The sequence below is a fragment of the Pan troglodytes genome, chromosome 2, assembly GCF_028858775.2.
Source record: "Pan troglodytes isolate AG18354 chromosome 2, NHGRI_mPanTro3-v2.0_pri, whole genome shotgun sequence".
NCBI classification, from domain to species: domain Eukaryota; kingdom Metazoa; phylum Chordata; class Mammalia; order Primates; family Hominidae; genus Pan; species Pan troglodytes.
Window position 1 is genome coordinate 89,092,000 of NC_086015.1, and position 15,739 is coordinate 89,107,738.

Sequence of the window (15,739 nt, forward strand, 5' to 3'; positions counted from 1 at the left end):
AATCATGTCATCTGAAAACAGGGACACTTTGACTTCTTTTTTCCAAATTGAATACCCTTTTTTTCTTTCTCCTTCCTGATTGCCCTGGCCAGAACTTCCAACACTATGTTGAATAGGAGTGGTGAGAGAAGGCATCCCTGTCTTGTGCCAGTTTTCAAAGGTAATGCTTCCAGTTTTTGCCCATTCAGTATGATATTGGCTGTAGGTTTGTCATAAATAGCTCTTATTATTTTGAGATACGTCCCATCAATATCTAATTTATTGATAATTTTTAGTATGAAGGGCTGTTGAATTTTGTCAAAGGCCTTTTCTGCATCTATTGAGATAATCATGTGGTTTTTTTCTTTGGTTCTGTTTATATGCTGGATTATGTTTATTTATCTGCATATGTTGAACCAGCCTTGCATCCCAGGGATAAAGCCCACTTGATCATGGTGGATAAGTTTTTGATGTGCTGCTGGATTTGGTTTGCCAGTATTTTATTGAGGATTTTTGCATCGATGTTCATCAGGGATATTGGTCTAAAATTCCCTTTTTTTGTTGTGTGTCTGCCAGGCTTTGGTATCAGGATGATACTGCCCTCATAAAACGAGTTAGGGAGGATTCCCTCTTTTTCTATTGATGGGAATAGTTTCAGAAGGAATGGTACCAGCTCCTCCTTGTACCTCTGGTAGAATTCGGCTGTGAATCCATCTGGTCCTGGACTTTTTTTGGTTGTTAGGCTATTAATTATTGCCTCAATTTCAGAGCCTGTTATTGCTCTATTCAGGGATACAACTTCTTCCTGGTTTATTCTTTGGAGGGTGTATATGTCCAGGAATTTATCCATTTCCTGTAGATTTTCTAGTTTATTTGTGTAGAGGTGTTTATAGTATTCTCTAATGGTAGTTTGTATTTCTGTGGGATCGGTGGTGATATCCTCTTTATCATTTTTTATTGCATCTACTTGATTCTTGTCTCTTTTCTTCTTTATTAGTCTTGCTAGTGGTCTATCAATTTTGTTGATCTTTTCAAAAAACCAGCTCCTGAATTCGTTGATTTTTTGAAGGGTTTTTTGTGTCTCTATTTCCTTCAGTTCTGCTCTGATCTTAGTTATGTCTTGCCTTCTGCTAGCTTTTGAATGTGTTTGCTCTTGTTTCTCTAGTTCTTCTAATTGTGATGTTAGGGTGTCAGTTTTAGATCTTTCCTGCCTCCTCTTGTGGGCATTTAGTGCTATAAATTTCTCTCTGCACACTGCTTTGAATGTGTCCCAGAGATTCTGGTATGTTGTGTCTTTGTTCTCGTTGGTTTCAAAGAACATCTTTATTTCTGCCTTCATTTTGTTATGTACCCAGTAGTCATTCAGGAGCAGGTTGTTCAGTTTCCATGTAGTTGAGTGGTTTTGAGTGAGTATCTTAATCCTTAGTTCTAGTTTGATTGCACTGTGGTCTGAGAGACAAGTTTGTTATAATTTCTGTTCTTTTACATTTGCTGACGATTGCTTTACTTCCAACAATGTGGTCAATTTATGTGGTCAATTTTGGAATAAGTGCGATGTGCTGAGAATAATGTATATTCTGTTGATTTGGAGTGGACAGTTCTGTAGGTGTCTATTAGGTCTGCTTGGTGCAGAACTGAGTTCAATTCCTGGATATCCTTTTTAACTTTCTCTCTTGTTGATTTTTCTAATGTTGACAGTGGTGTGTTAAAGTCTCCCATTATTATTGTGTGGGAGTCTAAGTCTCTTTGTAGGTCTCTAAGGACTTTATGAATCTGGGTCCTCCTGTATTGAGTGCATATATATTTAGGATAGTTAGCTCTTCTTGTTTCATTGACCCCTTTACCATTATGTAATGGCCTTCTTTGTCTCTTTTGATCTTTGTTGGTTTAAAGTCTGTTTTACCAGAGACTAGGATTGCAACCCCTGCCTTTTTTTGTTTTCCATTTGCTTGGTAGATCTTCCTCCATCCCTTTATTTTGAGTCTATGTGTGTCTCTGCACGTGAGATGGGTCTCCTGAACACAGCACACTGGTGGGTCTTGACTCTTTATCCAATTTGCCAGTCTATGTCTTTTAATTGGAGCATTTAGCCCATTTACATTTAAGGTTAATATTGTTATGTGTGAATTTGATCCTGTCATTATGATGTTAGCTGGTTATTTTGCTCGTTAGTTGATGCAGTCTCTTCCTAGCCTCAATGGTCTTTACAATTTGGCATGTTTTTGCAGTGGCTGGTACCAGTTGTTCCTTTCCATGTTTAGTGCTTTCTTCAGGAGCTCTTTTAGGGCAGGCCTGGTGGTGACAAAATCTCTCAGCATTTGCTTGTCTGTAAAGTATTTTATTTCTCCTTCACTTATGAAGCTTAGTTTGGCTGGATATGAAATTGTGGTTTGAAATTCTTTTCTTTAAGAATGTTGAATATTGGCCCCCACTCTCTTCTGGCTTGTAGAGTTTTTGCTGACAGATCAGCTCTTAGTCTGATGGGCTTCCCTTTGTGGGTAACCCGACTTTTCTCTCTGGCTGCCCTTAACATTTTTTCCTTCATTTCAACTTTGGTGAATCTGACAATTATGTGTCTTGGAGTTGCTCTTCTCAAGGAGTATCTTTGTGATGTTTTCTGTAATTCCTGTATTGAATGTTGGCCTGCCTTGCTAGGTTTGGGAAGTTCTCCTGGATAGTTTCCTGCACAGTGTTTTCCAACTTGATTCCATTCTCCCCGTCACTTTCAGGTACACCAATCAGATGTAGATTTGGTCTTTTCACATAGTCCCATATTTCTTGGAGGCATTGATCATTTCTTTTTACTCTTTTTTCTCTACACCTCTGTTCTCGCTTCATTTCATTCATTTGATCTTCAATCACTGATACTCTTTCTTCCAGTTGATCAAATGGGCTACTGAAGCTTGTGCATTTGTCGCATAGTTCTCGTGTCATGGTTTTCAGCTCCACCAGATCATTTAAGGACTTCTCTACACAGGTTATTCTAGTTAGCCATTCATCTAATCTTTTTTCAGGGTTTTTATCTTCTTTGCGATGAGTTCGAACTTCCTCCTTTAGCTCAGAGAAGTTTGATCATCTGAAGCCTTCTTCTCTCAACTCGTCAAAGTCATTCTCCATCCAGCTATGTTCCATTGCTGGCAAGGAGTTGCATTCCTTTGGAGGGGGAGAGGCATTCTGATTTTTAGAATTATCAGCTTTTCTATTCTGTTTTTTCCCCATCTTTGTGGTTTTATCTACCATTGGTCCTTGATGATGGTGATGTACAGATGGGATTTTGGTGTGGATGTCCTTTCTGTTTTTTAGTTTTCCTTCTAACAGTCAGTACCCTCGGCTGCAGGTCTGTCGAGTTTTTTGAAGGTCCCCTCCAGACCCTGTTTGCCTAGGTATCAGCAGTGGAGGCTGCAGGACAACGGATATTGGTGAGCAGCAAATGTTGCTGCCTGATCATTTCTCTGGAAACTTCGTCTCAGAGGGGTACCCGGCCGTGTGGGGTGTCAGTCTGCTCCTACTGGGGGATGCCTCCCAGTTAGGCTACTCTGGGGTCAGGGACCCACTTGAGGAGGCAGTCTGTCCCTTCTCAGATCTCAAACTCCATGCAGGGAGAACCACTACTCTCTTCAAAGCTGTCAGACAGGGACATTTAAGTCTGCAGGGGTTTCTGCTGCCTTTTGTTTGGCTATGCCCTGCTCCCAGAGGTGGAGTCTACACAGGCAGGCCTCCTTGAGCTGCGGTGGGCTCCACCAAGTTCGAGCTTCCTGGCTGCTTTGTTTACCCTCTCAAGCCTCAGCAATGTCGGGCGCCCCTCCCCCAGCCTCACTGCCACCTTGCAGTTCGATCTCAGACTGCTGTGCTAGCAATGAGTGAGGCTCTGTGGGTGTGGGAACCTCTGAGCAAGGCACGGGATATTATCTCCTGGTGTGCCTTTTGCTAAGACCATTGGAAAAGCATAGTATTAGGGTGGGAGTCACCTGATTTTGCAGGTGCTGTCTGTCACAGCTTCCCTTGGCTAGGAAAGGGAATTCCCTTACCCCTTGCATTTCCCAGGTGAGGCGATGCCCCGCCCTAATTTGGCTCATGCTCTGTGGGCTGTGCCCACTGTCCTGCACTGACTGTCTGACAAGCCCCAGTGAGATGGTTCTGGTACCTCAGTTGGAAATGCAGAAATCACCTGTCTTCTGCGTCACTCATGCTGGGAGCTGTAGACTGGAGCTGTTCCTATTCAGCCATCAGATAAATACATTTTTAGATTAAATGAAATGTAATGCCATGCCATGCATAGGTTTACTTAGATAAATGATCCAGTGACTCTTCATCTGTTCACAGTTGTTTCAAAACGTTTTTTAGAACCATTTTGTTTCGTCAATTAAAAAAAAAGATTAAAGTAATTGATGATACTCTTCAAACAGCTGCTCAGTCCACACTGATGGAACAAAACTCCAAACTACACACCTTCATCTTTAATATAGCCTTTGATAAACCACGCTTTTTTTTTTTTTTGAAAGTACATGATGCTTCCTGATTCACATTTTGAATTCCTAAGTAGGCTGGGAGATGGGGAAGGAAAGAGCTCCCACTTCATATAGTCAGAGTGTACTAGGTGGTAAATTAGTAGATGTCTTACCTCCTAATCTTAATGAGGTGGACAAACATAGCTAGAATATCCTTGACAAAAATAAATGGATCCCTATACCAATACAAATAGAAAAAAATAACTGGAAATAAAGGAAACATTCCTTACTACAGCTCATTTCTTTTGGGAATTTTTAATAACTGTTCAGTTAGCTATAGGCAACTAAAAGTGGCCAGTGATATACAGGAGAAATTTTCAAGTAATGTATGCTATAATGTATGCTATAATGCTGTTTATTAAAAGTTTCTTATCTCGTTATATTAATTTAAAAGACTTTAAACGTGCTCTCAAGAAGTTGTACAAATATAATACCCACAAAAGAGTAAACAAAAACTCCAAAGAAATGGAAATTTATCCATTTTTAAAAATGCTGAATTTGAGTTGGTCAAAGGTAGCAATTGATGAGTACAGTGGTTTCTGTGTACAATAATAAATACAGAGAGAGAAAGATATTTATTGTAAGGTGTTGGCTCACACAGTTACAAAGGCTGAGAAGTCCCATAATCTGCCATCTATACCAGAAAAGCCTATGGTATATTTAAAAGACCTGAGAGCCAGCAAGCTGATGGTGTAGATTTCAGTCTGATTCTGAAACCTAGAATCAGGAGCACTTAGGACAGGATATTGATCCCAGCTCAAGCAGTTAGGCAGAGAAAATTCAACCTTTTTGATTTACTTGGATCCTCATATAGATTGGGTTGTGCCCATTTATACTGGGGAGGACCACCTGCCTCACTCAGTACCAATTCAAATGCTAGTTTCCTCTGAAAATAGCCTCACAGACAACCAAGAAATAATGTCCAACCAGATATCTGGGAATCCCATGGCCCAGTCAGGTTGACACATAAAATCAGTCATCACAATTTTAAAAATGCAATTTATTTTGCATATTGATTTTGTGTGCTACTCTCTTGCTGAACTTATTTATTTATTTATTTATTTATTTTTCTTTGAGATGGAGTCTCGCTCTGTTGCCCAGGCTAGAGTGCAGCAACACCATCTTGGCTCACCACAATCTCTGCCTCCTGGGTTCAATTGATTCTCCTGCCTCAGCCTCCCCAGTAGCTGGGATTACAGGCACCCGCCACCATGCCCAGCTAATTTTTGCATTTTTAGTAGAGACAGGGTTTCAACACGTTGGCCAGGGTGGTCTTGAACACCCTACCTCTGGTGATCCGCCTGCCTCGGCCTCTCAAAGTGCTGGGATTATAGGTGTGAGACACCGTGCCTGGCCTCATTTATTAATTCTAATAACTTTTAGTGAATTTCCCTGGTTTCTCTATATAAAATACCACATTATCTGCAAATAGCGATAGTTCTACTTCTTCCTTTCTAATCCAAATGCATTTTTTCATTACCTAATTGCCCTTCCCGTGGTTAGAACCTCCAGTACTGTTAAATGTTAACTAGTGAGAACAAAAATCCTTATCCTGCTCCCGCTCTTATAAAAAAAAAAAAAAGACATCCAGCCTTCATCATTAAGTATGATGTTAGCTACAGATTTTTTGTATCTGCCTTTTTCCATGTTGAGAAAAGTCTCTTCTATGCTAAGTTTTTTCATGCAAGAGTATTTGATTTTATCAAGTACTTTTTCTACATTTGTTGAGAAAATCTTGTGGGTATTTTTTTTGTTTTTTAATCTGTTGATATGATATGTTACATTACTCGATTGCTAGATAAGCCAACCTTGCATTTCTTAGATAAATCCAACTTAGTCATTGTGAAAGGAAAACAAATCTCAAGACCCTAAAATCACTAAGCCAAAGGGACCTGCATCAGGCAAATCTGCCTCCCATTTTATTTCTAAATGAGACAGCTATAAAAATTAAAAAGCTACCATACCTCCTTCACAATTTGTGAAGAAGGAAATTCTTTGGGGGCCTCAAAAATCTTTGCCCTAAAACAGATCTGTTGAATTTCACCTTGGCAATGTAATTTGATAGCTTATCTTCACAGGTGCAGGACAAAGGACAGAACTCAAAGTCATCCCTCTGCTCACCCAGACAAATAATATATGCCTGTTTGCTTCCTCTGCCCTCTTGTTTATTTAAGAATGCAGATTCACTAAGCCAGACTAAGGCATAAGTGACTATTCCTCTATCTTCCTCATATGTAAATTGTGTTTTCAGTGAAAGGGTAATCAGAAACTCAAAAGAATGCAACCATTTGTCTCTTATCTACCTATCAACTGGAAGTCCTACCCCTACCACTCTCCCCATCTTTGAGTCATGTTGTCTCGCCTTTCTGGACAGAACCAATGTACCTCTTATATATATTGATTAATGTCTCTTGTTTCCCTAAAATGTATAAAACCAAGCTGTGAGCCAACTACCGTTGGCACGTGTCCTTGGGACCTCCTGAGGCTGTGTCACAGGTTTGTCCTTAATCTTGGCAAAATAAACTTTCTAAATTGATTGAAATCTGTCTCAGATACTTTTGGATCACATCATGAAGTATAATTATTTCTGTTTGTTGCTGGATTTGATTTGCTATTATTTTGTTGAGGACTTTTGTATCCATATTTATAAGAAATATTGGTCTGAATGTTTTTTCTCTTGCAAAGTCTTTTTATGATTTTGGTATGTCTAGCCTCAAAAAAATGTGGCACATGTACACCGGGGAATACTATGCAGCCATAAAAAATGAAGAGTTCATGTCCTTTGTACGGACATGGATGAAACTGGAAACCATCATTCTCAGCAAACTATCGCAAGGACAAAAAACCAAACACCACATGTTCTCACTCATAGGTGGGAATTGAACAATGAGAACACATGGACACAGGAAGGGGAACATCACACTCTGGGGACTGTTTTGGGTTGGGGGGAGGGGGGAGGGATAACATTAGGAGACATACCTAATGCTAAATGACGAGTTAATGGGTGCAGCACACCAACATGGCACATGTATACATATGTAACAAACCTGCACATTGTACACATGTACCCTAAAACTTAAAGTATAATAATAATAAAATAAAATAAGATTACAACTTTTTCCTCTCGTTCTATTATTTGAAAGATTTTTTGAAGAATTGGTATTCAGTCTGCTTAACATATTTGGAATAATTTCACACTGAAGGATCTAGGCCTGGTCTTTTCTTTGTGGGTAATCCTTTTATTACTGATTCAAACACTTTATTTGTTATAGTTTTATTCATATTGTATTTTCTCAAGTCAGTTTTAGAGTTTGCATGTTCCCAGGAATGTGTGCAATCCATCTAAATTATCTAATTTTTCAACATATGCAATATTCATAATATTCGGGTAAGGTCTGTAATAATGTCTCCCCCACTTTTATTTCTCATTGCCAGTACTTTAAGTGCTTTCTCTCATTTTGTTTGTTTGTTTGTTTTAGTCAATCCTGGGAAAAGTTTGTTATTTTAATTGACCATTTAAAAGAAACAACTTTGGTTTCATTGTTTTTTTTGTTTGTTTTTCTATTATCTATTTCATTAACTTCTGCTCTAATATTTATTGTTTTCTTTGCTTTCAATTTAGTTTTCTCTTCTTTTTCTTGTGTATTAAAGTAGAAGTTTAGATTATTGATTTGAGATCTTTCTTTTTTCTGCATATAGTTAGTTGTAACTATCAATTTCCCTCTAAGTATTGCTGTAATTGCATTTGATACATTTTGATATGATGTGTCTTCAGTTTTATTTATATCAAAGTATTGTCTAATTTCTCTTTGATTTGGGAAATTTTCAGCCATTACTTTTTCAAATTTTTTTCTCTTCATTTTCTTCTCTTTCTGGTAGTGCTATTATGTGTGTTGTATTAGTCCATTTTCATGCTGCTGATAAAGACATACTCAAGATTAGATAATTTACAAAAGAAAAAGGTTTAACTGTACTCACAGTTCTACATGGCTGGGGAGGCCTCAAAATCACGGCAGAAGGCAAGGAGAAGCAAGTCACATTTTATGTGGATGGTGGCAGGCAAAGAGAATTTTTGCAGGGGAGCTCTTCTTTTTAAAACCACCAGATCTTGAGAGACTCATTCACTATCATGAGAATAGCGTGGGAAAGGCCCACCCCCATAATTCAATCACCTCCCACCGAGTTCCTCCCATGACACATGGGAATTGTGGGAGTTATAATTCAAGATGAGATATGGGTGAGGACACAGACAAACCCTATTATGCATATTGGAGCATTTAAAGGATTCTCTGAGGCTCTGTTCATTTTCCTCCATTCTTTTTTCTCTCCATTCTTTGGATTACATAATTTCTATTGATTTATCTTCAATTTTGCTAATTCTTTCTTCACCAATTCCAATCATTTCTTCATCAACCCTAGTAAATATTTTATTTTAGTTATACTTTCAACTCCAGATTTTTTTCCAATAATTTTTCTCCATATTTTCTGAGGCAACATAGTGATTACATCTTCCTTTGCTTCTTTAATCATTATTTCTTTTAGTTTTAGTTATTTGAAAATATTTATAATATCTAGATGTCTCTTCCTGTTAAATCCCACATCTGGTTGCTCTCATCAACAGCTTCTATTTCCTGCTTTTTCTAAGTGTATGATTATATTTTCTGGTTTTATTGCATGTCTCATAATTTTGTGTTGGAATGTAGGCTTTTTAGATATTATATTGCACCGACACTTGGAATCCCCTCACCCCCCTGAGAGGGGTGGCTTGTTATTGCTGCATGTTTGTCTATTTGTTTAGTGACTGGCTGAACTGGTCTATTATCTCTTTCCCCTTACCTCCCACCCCCACCCAACCCACTGCCTACCATGGCTATGTTTAACCTGGGATGATGCTCCTCAGGAAACTGCAGCTTAGTCACCTTGAAATGACCATTTTTTTGGCAGGGCTTTTTTTGCTGCTTTCCCTGACCACAACCAGCTGTGAAGCTCCAATAATTGCTGAGTGACTGTTCTATTGTTTTCAACAATTTTCTAAAGCCTAAATTGCTCTAGATATTAATTCAATCAAATTTACACTCCTTTGAAGGAACAACTCTTTAGGTCCACATTTGATATTCATGCTTTCCCCAGAAGGAATTCTCCCAGTAGGTTTTTCCCACTCTCTCTTGCAAACTGGTTGGGACAAATTTAGACCATACCTTCACCAAATCTACTAATCACTTTTCAGTTGTACTCAACCTCAATGTCCACTGTTATTAAGCGTACCTATTGGCTTGGCCTTTACATCCTGCTGCAAATGAAGTCAGGACTTTGGGAAGAAATTAGGAGTTATCAGCTTTAGGTCCTGCTTCTTCCCCCAGGCAAAACCTTTGAGTCAGGGCTCCAGATCTGAGGGTGGGGACAATGCCACTCTTCAGTCTAAGTGATACCCATGCTTCAGGAACTGAGCACTCACTAGAGGCAGGCAGAAGCCTGAGGTCTTCTCTTTTTGCTTCTCCTGGCATAGAATCACTACTTTACAAGCAATGAAAAGCATGATCAGCGCCCTGTTGCAGCCAGATGGGTTCTTCTTGCCCACTGCACAGAATTACCCAATACGCAGAGACTGCAGGTGTTTGCAGTAAAGAAAGAGTTTAATAATTACAGATTCAGCTAAATGAGAACATGGGAGATAGTTCTCAATTCTGCCTTCCTAAGAATTCAGAGGTTAAAGTTTTTTTTTAGGGATATTTTGACAGGCTAGGGAATGGGGAATGCTGACTGGTTGGGTCATAGGCAAAATCATAGGAGTGTCAAACCTGTCTTTGTGTGCTGAATCAGTTTCTGGGTGGGGTTCACAGGACCAGTTGAGTGAGTTCCTTGGTATGGGACACAAGTCTGGTTGGTGTCAGTTGGTTCATCAGAATGCAAGGTCTGAAAAATAACTTGAACATCAGTCTTAGGTGTTGCAATAGTGACCCTATCCATAGGAGTAATTTGGAGAAGTTTTCAATCTTGTAACCCCTAGTTAGGTGACTTTCTGAGCTGTAAGCAATTATGGAAAAGCAAACAAACAATGGCTGGTTATCACTGAACTTCTGCCTAAGTCTTAACAAAATTCAGGCCTTTACCACAATTCTAGCTTTGTAGGCTTTCATTAATGCTATATAGACAGTTTCAGTCCTAAAGCAAGGAAGGGACTAGTACTGAGAATAAACAATCTCATTATTATATTTGTTTTAAAATTAAGCTAGAAACCAAATTCCTCCCATAGTTAGCTTGGTCTACATACAGCAGTGAGCAACGTGGTCAACTTGTGAGTTTTGAAGAACAGTAAAGTGTTATGTTAAATTTCTCTCACTGTTATAATTTTGTCAAAAGCAGTTTCTGCCCCCATATTCTTAGTGATAATGTGCCAAAGACAGAGTGAGAGTTAGTTATAGCAAAGGAGTCCCCACTTTTCAAGTGCACTTTCCCAAAACTCAGACTGAGCAGGCAGCTGGGGAAGGATGAGAAATTCTGACATCCTGCTCTTCCCAGGGAAAACAACAACAACAACAACAACAACAACACCCCGTGATGGGGAGCAGGGTAGAAAGAAAGCACTGTGATCTCCAATGTAGTGGTTTGGGGTGGCATTATCAGCTGCAGGTGGGGATTGGGAAGAAGTAATTTTGTTTTAAATACCATTGACTCTGACTTTTCTTAACAAATTTTTGTTAATTTTCTTGACTGGATGTTTCTTCATTTATTGTATGCTCTTAAGATCATGTCCATGGCTTTAAATTGTTGTATCTTTTTTAAAAATATTTTTTATCAGTTTCACTAGGGAGAAGGTCCACAGAACGCCTCACATCAACATGCCAGAAGTTGGACTGTATCTACTGTTTCTTAATATTATACACTTCCAGTCTTCAGCAAGCAGGTTAGTGTAGACATTATTTATTGTATCTAAAAGTCTAATCCTTTTCTCGTTACCTTACCTTTGCTTATCCTGTCCTTCTACCCAATGTTTATATTTAGTCTTTTATAATTTTAGCGTCTACCTAGATCTTACCCATCTTTAAAATTGGGCCTCTACCTCCAGCAAAGCTTCTATTGACAGCTCTAATGCGTGCTGGTTTTGATATTACTTTGTATATAATAATATAATTTTATTATTTAAAGCCCTATATAATTCACTAATTGTTGATATATGTACTTGTTACCTGAATTAAATTATAAGCCCTTTCCAGGTGAGAACATGATTTAAACTTCTCTTGAATTATACTATATGAAAGTATGTGGAAGTGAATGACTTTGTCAGACATCATTGAACCATGTGAATCAAGTCACCATAGCACTCCAGTTTTAGAATGTTAAACACGTGATTAATAACATGGATATTAATATCTACCTCTTTATATATATGCTTTTATATACATATATGTCCAGATCCAGGAGAAACAAGGAAATATGGTGTTTTCTGGAAAATAGAATATGTCAAGAAGAGATTTGTTGAAAATAAATCAAACGGAGTGATTTAGGTATTTGAATTTTATGGCATGTTTAGGAATTGTATTAAACTTCTGTGGAAAAAAACAAGAAATATATCGATGCAGAGAAACAGATATAAAGGTCTAGAAAAAAAATTTATTAAACTTGATTAAGTCATCTTAACAAATGAGGATCAGAGAGATACTTTTTCTCTAATTAGTTTAATTTAGATATAATAGAAGGATGGAAATTACCTGGGTTTAAATGCATGTTTCTTTAAAAGATATTCTGTACAAATTATAATCAAGATATATATTTCGTGTAGTTTTTTGTTTGTTTGTTTGTTTTGAGATGGAGTCTCCCTCTGTCGCCCAGACAGGAGTGCAGTGGCGCGATCTCGGCTCACTGCAGGCTCCACCTCCCGGGTTCACGCCATTCTCCTGCCTCAGCCTCCCAAGTAGCTGAGACTACAGGCGCCCACCACCACTCCCAGCTAATTTTTTATTTTTATTTTCTTTTTAGTAGAGACGGGTTTTCACCGTGTTAGCAGGATAGTCTCAACCTCCTGACCTCGTGATCCACCCCGCTTCGGCCTCCCAAAGTGCTGGGATTACAGGTGTAAGCCACCGCACCCGGCCAAATTTGGGTGTGTATGTGTGTGTGTGTGTGTGTGTGCATGTAGATTTATTTTACTTAACAATTCATCATTTTGCTGTTTCTTATAGTCATGGAGGAGAGATTTTCTTTCTAACATAATATAGGACCAGAAGCCATGAAAGTAAGTGTTAAATAAAGTTTATATTTTTAAAATTATATATATAATTTATGTATAATATATAACAATATTATAAATAAATGATTTATAAACGTTAATGTTTTATATAAAAATATATATTATCTATGGAATTTTATTTATATTATACATTTATTATATATAATATATGTAATGTTCTAAAAATTTATAGCATAAAAATGACTATAGAAGCCAAACATATGTGAAGATTTGCATAAAAAAGTGTTACAAATATGACAATGGAATGGTTTCCTTAATATACAAAGATTGTTTTTAATAAATACATAAGCAAGAAAATTAACCAATAGAGAAATGTCAAGATCATAATGGTAAATTTCATTAGGTTTTCACAATAATTTTTTTTTCTCTCCACGTTTTTTCCATGCCTTTATAGGCCATTGAACTTGGTCTTGGCTATGTGATCTATTTTTTCAATCTAATGTAAAAGGATATATTGTCACAACTCCAAAGTCCCCATCTGAACAGACACTTTAGATGTTATTGTGTATCTTGACAGGTATCTTCTTGCTCTGCTCCCCAGTCATGAGAACTAGAAATTATAGATAGTGACTATGCCTGTTACCTGTGTTTCAAAATGAGAAGATTTACAGAGCTAAGCCCAGCAAAGCCAGAGTAGACCATGTATTTATGTAACATGAGCAAGAAACAAATGTGTTTTGTCACAAAATATTGAGATATGGGATTGTTTGTTATCACAGTAAAAGCTGATTTATGTAATTTCAAACTCCAAGTTCAAAGAAAAATAAATACGAATAGCTAGTTAATAGAGGAAAATATGCTCAACTTCACTCACTTTACATAATTCAAATTAAAATACCAATGAGATATATATATTTTGAAACACTAACCAATTAAGCTAGGGTTTATAACCAATGTTGACAAAACTCTAGAAGAATTAAGCATTCACAAACATTTTTGTGGAAGTTTAAATTTGTTCAATCTTTTATTTCTGTGAAAATTTTAAAAGTGTATACCATAAGAGCTAGCAATTCCATATTTGGGAATTCATCCACCCATAATTTCAAACATATACACGAAGATATATGTGAAGTGCTACTCATTACATAGTTCGTTTAATAAATACAAAAGAAGAATAATGAAAAAGGAAGAGAAGAAGGAAAGTTAAAGGAATAGGAGAATGGTTAAATATATTAGGCATTAACTATACTATGGAAAAAGATATAGCATATAATATGCTGTTAATTTTTAAAATCAAATTGCACAACAGTGTGACAATATAATCTCATTTATTTGTGAAACCTTGATACGTGCAAATAAATTATCTGAAAAGATGCTTAAGAAATTGTTTTAAAGTATTTACATTCAGGGAATGGTCTTATGACGCTGCTAGTGCCATCGTGAAGTAACTTCTACTTATCACCAATTGTTGTTCTAAATGAATATTTATATTATGTATTATTTTCACAATTTAAAACCAAGTTTAAAGGTAAAATGAAATGAAATTAAAATGTGTTTAAAAATAAGTTTGAGCTGAGTTGATAAATTTGGATCTCACATCAGCAGGCTCACTATCCTGTACCCATGAGACTCTGCCGCCACCTGTGGCAGAAAGCATAAATTGAAGATGAAGGCATTAAAAGGTGAAAAAGCAACAGAAAAAAGGTTCTGTAGCTGAAAATAGGTAATTGTTATTAGAACAAATCACCTGGAATCATGTGACAACTTTGGTGTTGAATGTGAAATAAACATGCAGATTTGTTTGTGGATTCATATAGTATTAGAGAAACAGGTAAAGTAAATATTGTCTCCAAGATCCTGTTTCTCTAAGTTTCAAACACTGTGCGTAAAAGAAAGCAAATTGTAACTCACGACTGGCCTCATTTTCATGGATCTCACTTTTTTCTAGTTCAGAGAGTTTGCTTGTATTATTTATTTAAAATCAAATAAGACAGTGTCAGGAATTTCTTCTCTTTGCTTTTTAGGCTATGATTTTTGCATTCAAATGGCTTTCATTATTGTATAAAACTAGACAAAGTCAGTTAAGAAGAGACATTCAAACAGGTGTTTTCCTATAGGCATATAGAGTCCCCAGATTTTTCCCTTTCATCCCTCATGGCTAGATTCCCCAGGCCCTGCTGAGTCAGGTTCAGTTAGCTTAGAACATTTTCAATTCTGTGTACCCATCACTGACGGAATCATTGAGTAATGAATAAAGGGAACCACAGGGAGTAGTTTCAGGCTTCAGTTTCTGTCACAGAGAAAAATTAATCACAAATTGTTAGATACAGGAACATCATTTATAAAACTGTGATTTAAAAGGGCACAATCAACTAATTGAAGCCAGAAAAGAAATGCCTAAATAATGTATAAAGTAGGTATCTTGGCGGAAACTATATTTTAATCATTTTTAAATAGTTTTTTTTTCCTTCTGTGGCTTAACATATTCCCAAGAAGTAATGACACAGAAAAAATAGGGATCCCTATAAAGCTGATGAGGAAAAATTAAGGCCAAAATCTCAAAAGTACCACAAAAACAGAAACTAACCAACCAAGCACAGTGACAATCATGTGAAACTCGTGTTTATTATATAATTCATATTATAAATGTATGAAAGGAAATATGGCATAATAGATATTTATCCTGGGTACTAGTCTAAGTTATAGCAATCATATTTACACATAGAACCCAGACTGATTCATATGTATCTCCTCTCACAAATAAAGAGGAGAATGGAACCAAAATTTGAATAAAACTTTTGCTAGATTTAGGGCTGTGCTGCTGGGATGTTAATCTTTGACTCCAGGACTTCAACATGAGTACTCTGGGAACATAATATTATATGACAAGAGTTATACTAGCATTATAAATAAATAGCCCTGTAGCACTCACTCATAAGAAAACAATCTGATGTTTATGCTGACGTTCATAGAAGTTATATTAGTTATCTATTAATGTGCAAAACATTACCCTAAACATTAATACTGAAAACAACACACATTTATTCTCTCACCATTCCTACAG

The 15,739-nt window shown here is 37.0% G+C and overlaps 1 long non-coding RNA gene across 1 annotated transcript in view; it reads right to left on the reverse strand.

Annotated features, from left to right (window-relative positions):
• Positions 1-15,739, reverse strand: part of LOC107970490 (uncharacterized) — a 60,263-nt gene that overhangs the window by 2,364 nt on the left and 42,160 nt on the right. Inside the window, exon 4 of the long non-coding RNA XR_001713082.2 lies at positions 10,286-10,400. This is a non-coding gene — a long non-coding RNA (uncharacterized LOC107970490). The remainder of the gene's footprint in view (positions 1-10,285; positions 10,401-15,739) is intronic.